The 5,387-nt window shown below is 51.1% G+C and overlaps 1 protein-coding gene across 1 annotated transcript in view; it reads left to right on the top strand.

Annotated features, from left to right (window-relative positions):
- Nucleotides 1-3,610: 3,610 nt before the first annotated feature.
- The window catches only part of LOC100960132 (chaperone protein DnaJ-like), a 31,799-nt gene continuing 30,022 nt past the window's right edge, over nt 3,611-5,387 (top strand). Inside the window, exon 1 of the mRNA XM_023508265.1 lies at nt 3,611-3,786. The gene's annotated coding sequence lies outside the window, so the exon portion shown is untranslated. The remainder of the gene's footprint in view (nt 3,787-5,387) is intronic.

The following is a 5,387-nucleotide window of genomic DNA, read 5'->3' as shown; positions in this document are numbered from 1 at the left end:
GAGTGCCATGGCATCATCATTGCTCACAGCAACCTCTAACTCTTGGGCTTGAATGAACCTCTACCTCATTTTTTTCTTCTTTTTTTTTTTTGAGACTTACGTTGTTGCCCTTGGTAGAGTGCCTTGGCGTCATAGCTCACAGCAACCTCTAACTCTTGGGCTCAAGCAATTCTTTTGCTTTAGCCTCCCAAATAGCTGGGACTACAAGCATCCGCCACAATGCCTGGCTATTTTTGGAGACAAGATCTTGCTCTTGCTTAGGCTGATCTTGAACCTGTGAGCTAGGCAATCCACCCATCTCGGCCTCCCAGGTTGCTAGGATTACAGGCGTGAGCCACTGTGCCTGGCCAAAACTTCATTTCTTTAACCAATTAGAAATCAAGGAATAAAAAAAAAAAAAAATCAAGGAATTTTTAAACCTACCTAAAACCTGTAATCCCTGTTTGTAGGTGTCTTGCCTTTTCAGGTGAAATCAATGGAAGCCTTCCATGTACTGATTTCTGATTTTACACGTAATTCCTGTCTCCTTAAAACATATAAAACCCACTGTAACCTAACCCAGGGGAGACCCGTGGTCCAAGGCTTCCTAGGTGTAGCTCCATGCCATGCTCACACATATTAATATTTGGCTAAGAATAAACCTTTTAAATTATTTTACAGAGCTCAGGTTCCTTTTTTTGTTGTTGTTGTTTTAGAGACAGAGTCTCACTTTGTTGCCCTCGGTAGAGTGCTGTAGAGTCACAGCTCACAGCAATCTCCAGCTCCTGGGCTTAAGTGATTCTCCTGCCTCAGCCTACCAAATAGCTGGTACTACAGGCGTCCACCACAACGGCCAGCTATTTTTTGTTGCACTTTGGCTGGGGCCAGGTTTGAACCTGCCACCCTCGGTGTATGGGGCCGGCACTCTACTCACTGAGCCATAGGTGCCGCCCTCCTTTTTTATGTTGTGGTTGCCTTCAGTAGTGTGCTCTGGCATCATAGCTCACAGCAACTTCAAACTTTCGGCCTCATGGCATCCTCTTGTCTCTGCCTCCGGAACAGCTGGGACTACAGGCACTCACGGAAACACCCAGGTATTTTTAGAGACTGGGGTGGGGGAGGTGGAAGGATCTCACTCTTTCTTAGGCTGGTTTTGAACTCCTGAGGTGAGGCAATCCACCTGCCTTGGCCTCCCAGTGTGCTAGGATTACAGGTGTGAGCCACCACGCCCAGCCTTGGATTCTTTTCAGTTGTCACAACTCAAAAGGATCTGTTTAGTGAACTGATAGCCGACAGGCATGACTCGACCTTTGCTCCATGGCCTCAGGTCCTTTTCATAATTTAGTATCTTACTGTCTCAGAGGCTGGCTGTTCAGTCTCTGGATCTCTATTTTAACATTAACGCTAGTCACAAAGGGAGGTGCCAGGAAGAGAACTGTCAAGAACTCCCTGTCCATCATGACCAGTGTTAATGAAAAAACCCCCAACGTCTATAAAATAGTTCCATACTGAGCTGAAGGTGTGTGACCAGTCCAAAGGCATGGCCTAACAGGTCCTGAGAAAATGTGCCTGAGGCATCTGAGTTACAGGTTAGTGTCCTACATTCATGGGGATAAGAATTAATAATCAGGCCACTGAGTACGGTGCCGGCCACATACACTGAGGCTGGTGGGTTCAAGCCCGGCCCAGGTGTGCTAAACAGCTGCAACGAAAAAATAGCTGGGCATTATGGCAGGTGCTTGTAGTTCCAGCTACTCAAGAGGCTGAGGCAAGAGAATTGCTTAAGCCCAAGAGTATGAGGTTGTTGTGAGCTGTGACACCATGGCACTCTACCAAGGGCTACGCAGTTAGACTCTGCCTCCCCCCCCAAAATTAATCATAAGCCGGTGGCACAGTGGCTCATGCCTGTTAATCCTAGCACACTGGGAGACGTCTGAGCTCAAGACTTTGATACCAGCCTGAGCAAGAGCCAGACCTCATCTCTACTAAAACAGAAAAACTAGCCAGGTGTCCTGGTGGCCACTTGAGTTCTGAGCTACTGAAGAGGCTGATGTAAGTGGCTCCAGTGAGACCAAGAGTTTGAGGTTGCTGTCAGTGAGGCTGATGCCACTACACTCTAGCCTGGGCAATAGGCTGAGACTGTCTAAAAAACAAACAAACAAACAAATCATAAACTGGGCTTGGTGACTCTTGCCGGTAATCCCAGCACTCTGGGAGGCCAAGGCGGGTGGATTGCTTCAGCTCACTGGTTGGACGCTAGTCTGAGCAAGACAGAAATCCCATCTCTAAAGATAGCCAGGTGTTGTGGCAAGTGCCTGTAATCCCAGCTACCCGGGAGTCTGAGGCAAGAGAATCCCCTAAGCCCAGGAGTTGGAGGTTGCTGTGAGCTGTGACTCAAGGTACTCAACCCCAGGACGACTGAGACTCCTCTCAAAAAAAAAAAATCATAAATTAATATTTGCAAGGCTTACAATGGTTTGGCTCAACAAGGAGAGGTGCGGGGGCTTACAGGTTACAGGTGGGTTTAAGGCTTCTTTGATATGTAATTGGTTAAAGAATGACTTTTTGTTTAAAGGTCTGGAATGTTTTACATAAGAAAATCTGCTAATCTGAGAGGAGCCAGTGACATTTACTGAGCCTGGAGGAATCTGATAAGTACCGGAAAATTGATGGCCTGCAGGTGTGGTCTAAACTTTGTCTTGTGGGCCTTAGTGTTACTCTTACAAAGAGCAAGTCCAAAAGGGAGGGGAGAGGGAGCGGGACTGACTGCCTTTCTCCCCTTGGTCAGCAACTGACCTTTAAGGTTTTTCTTGCCCCCCCCCCCTTGGGTAAGAAGGGCAGTAAGCTGGGAGACTCAAGATTTTTAGCTCACACCAGAACTCTTATTGTAGGATGTTTGAGGGGTCCCGTTGGCCAAGAGGAGGGGGTCGTTCAATCAGATGGGAATTTAGAATTTCACTGTTAGTTTACAATTGCTTGTCTGCCTCTCAAACCTTTAATCAGTTAGACTTTTCTTTCGCTAGTTGAAATTAACATTTTTGATTCCACAGGACGTGAGTCACAATTTCCTATGTAATCACTATCTTCAAATTTTTGCGTTGGTTTTCATATGTCTTGGCATCAGAATCTGACAATGCAGGAGGCAGAGAGGTGGCCGGACGCACCCACGTGCGAGTTAAGCTAAAGCGCTCCCATCTAATTCTCATTCGCCTCCACAGCTGATCACCTGAGACCTGTCTGGGAGTCCACCGTTCGTCCGGGACTTGGCAGGGACGTCCAGCCCCTCCCCACGCTCCAGCAGCTGCGGACCCTCCCACGAGGGTCCAGCTCAATCGCCCCTCCCACGAGGGCTTCGCGTCCCCGCGGGCAGTACAGCCCGCACCTGGGCCCCGAGGGGGAGGTGACCGCGGCTGCTCCCACAGACTGCAGGAATCCCTTCCCGGCTACCTCTCATGCCTGCCAGGATCCAGCGGAAAACACCCGTCACCCTGGCCCGAGACCCCGCGGCCTCCTGGGCCAGCCTCTCCGCCTAGACCCGAGAATCTTCGCGAAGGCGGGGGCGGGGAGATGCTCAGCCGGGGATGGCGCGGGCAGAGACATCCGCGCATGCGCGGCGTCAGGACAGGGCGGAAGTCGACGTCGCGGCACCGCAGCCGCGTGACGTACTTCCTGTTTGTTGTTGGAGAAAGGAGAGAAAGGAAAGCGCGAGGACCATCCGCCACCACCAGCGCAGCCGTGCCGGAGCCGCGAGGAGCCCCGGGCCGCCGCCCCCTCCCTCCTTCCCGCCGTCGGTCGTCCGCGTCCTCGGTAAGGTGCCCCCAGCGTGTGGGGAAGGCCGGGGAGGGCCGCCCGTGCGGCCCGGCGGGCGGCGGACCCGATCTGGACTCTCGGCCGCGGCGGTGGGGTGACCTGGGTCTCCGGGCGGGCCGGGAGGGGGCCGGGCGGGTCCGCCCGGGATCGGGGCGGGGGCGGCGGCGTTGGGGCGGCGGCGTCGGGCCGTGGGGTCTGCGGCGTCCCCCTCTCTGCGCCTTCACCGGCGCTCAGCCAGTTCCGAGACGGTTGGGGGTGGGGCCCGTGCCCGGGGCGACCTGGGGGGGGCCCGGGCAGGGCGGCTTGATGTGTTTTTTCGGCCTAGAGCCCATGTGGCTGACTGCTAGAGTTCTGGTGGGTTTGCGAGGAGTGAGGTCCGGGTGCTGGTCTCTTCTGCCAAGTTCGGGAGAGACGAGCGGGCGCGAAGTGGGGACGGGAGAGCCATGTTTCTAGACGTCCCGGCCGTTCTTAAGTTTGTTGATTAGCAACCTGCCTTGTTTGCGTCTCGTTTGAAAAGTCGGTTTGTCTGTTTCACTTAGAAGAATTTGTATCTTAGTTTATTTAAAGCTTTAGCCAACCAAGGATATACGTTGACAAGCGAAGTGTAAAGTGCCCCTCTCTAGCTCAGAAGTAAAGTTCTGGCGATAGCTGCCGTAAGGTCGGCTGGTAGTCAGGTGTGTAAACTTAAATACTAACTTTTCAACATAAACTTTTGGAAATATAAGAAGTATTTTGCCACCATCCGGCGAAGGTTGCTTATGAAGCCGAAGGCGGCAGCACGTTTGGGGAGAGAAGGCTGAGTAGTTGTTGTTATACTTTTTCTGTATTTTTGTTGGAATTGTGGATTTGTAGTAGGATTGTATGAGGCCGGGCGCGATGGCTCAACGCCTGTAATCCTAGCACTCTTGGAGGCGAAGGCAGGTAGATTGTCTGAACTCAGGAGTTGGACTCCACTACTCTAAGAAAAGAAAACATACTTTCAACTTTAAAAAAAAAAAGAAAAGAAAGAAAAAAGGAAAACCATCCGGGCCTTGTGGTCAGGTGCCTGTAGTCTTAGCTATTGGGGAGATAGAGGCAAGAGAATTCCTTGAGCCTAGGAGTTTTAGGGTGCTGTGAACTCTAATCCCGCTATTGCACTCTCTCCGGGACTACAGAGTAAGACTCTCAAAACATCAAAAAAGATTTTACAACAAGAATTCGCCTACTAATTGATTTAGTAGAAAAGTTAGTGATTATAAAATTAACACCTTTTTTTTTTTTGACTGGGGCCACCTCCCGTATATGGGGCTAGCGCCCTACTCCTTTGAGCCACAGGCGCCGCCCAGCACACCTTTTAGAAAAGTATTTATTTATTTTTTAGAGACAGGGTTTCACTTTATTGTCCTAAGTAAAGGGCCGTGGAGTCACAGCTCACAACAAGCTCCAACTCTTGGGCTTAAGTGATTCTCTTGCCTCAGCCTCCTGACTAGCTGGGACTACAGGCGCCCGGCTATTGGCCGGCACGGGTTCAAACACACCACCTTCGGTGTATGGCGCTTTACCCACTGAGCCAAAGGCGCCACCCAAAGTTAACACAACTTTTTTTCTTTTTTTTTTTT

This window comes from Otolemur garnettii, unplaced genomic scaffold (genome assembly GCF_000181295.1).
Source record: "Otolemur garnettii isolate 467f Iridium unplaced genomic scaffold, OtoGar3 scaffold00235, whole genome shotgun sequence".
NCBI lineage: Eukaryota > Metazoa > Chordata > Mammalia > Primates > Galagidae > Otolemur > Otolemur garnettii.
This window is presented reverse-complemented; position numbering and strand designations above follow the sequence as displayed.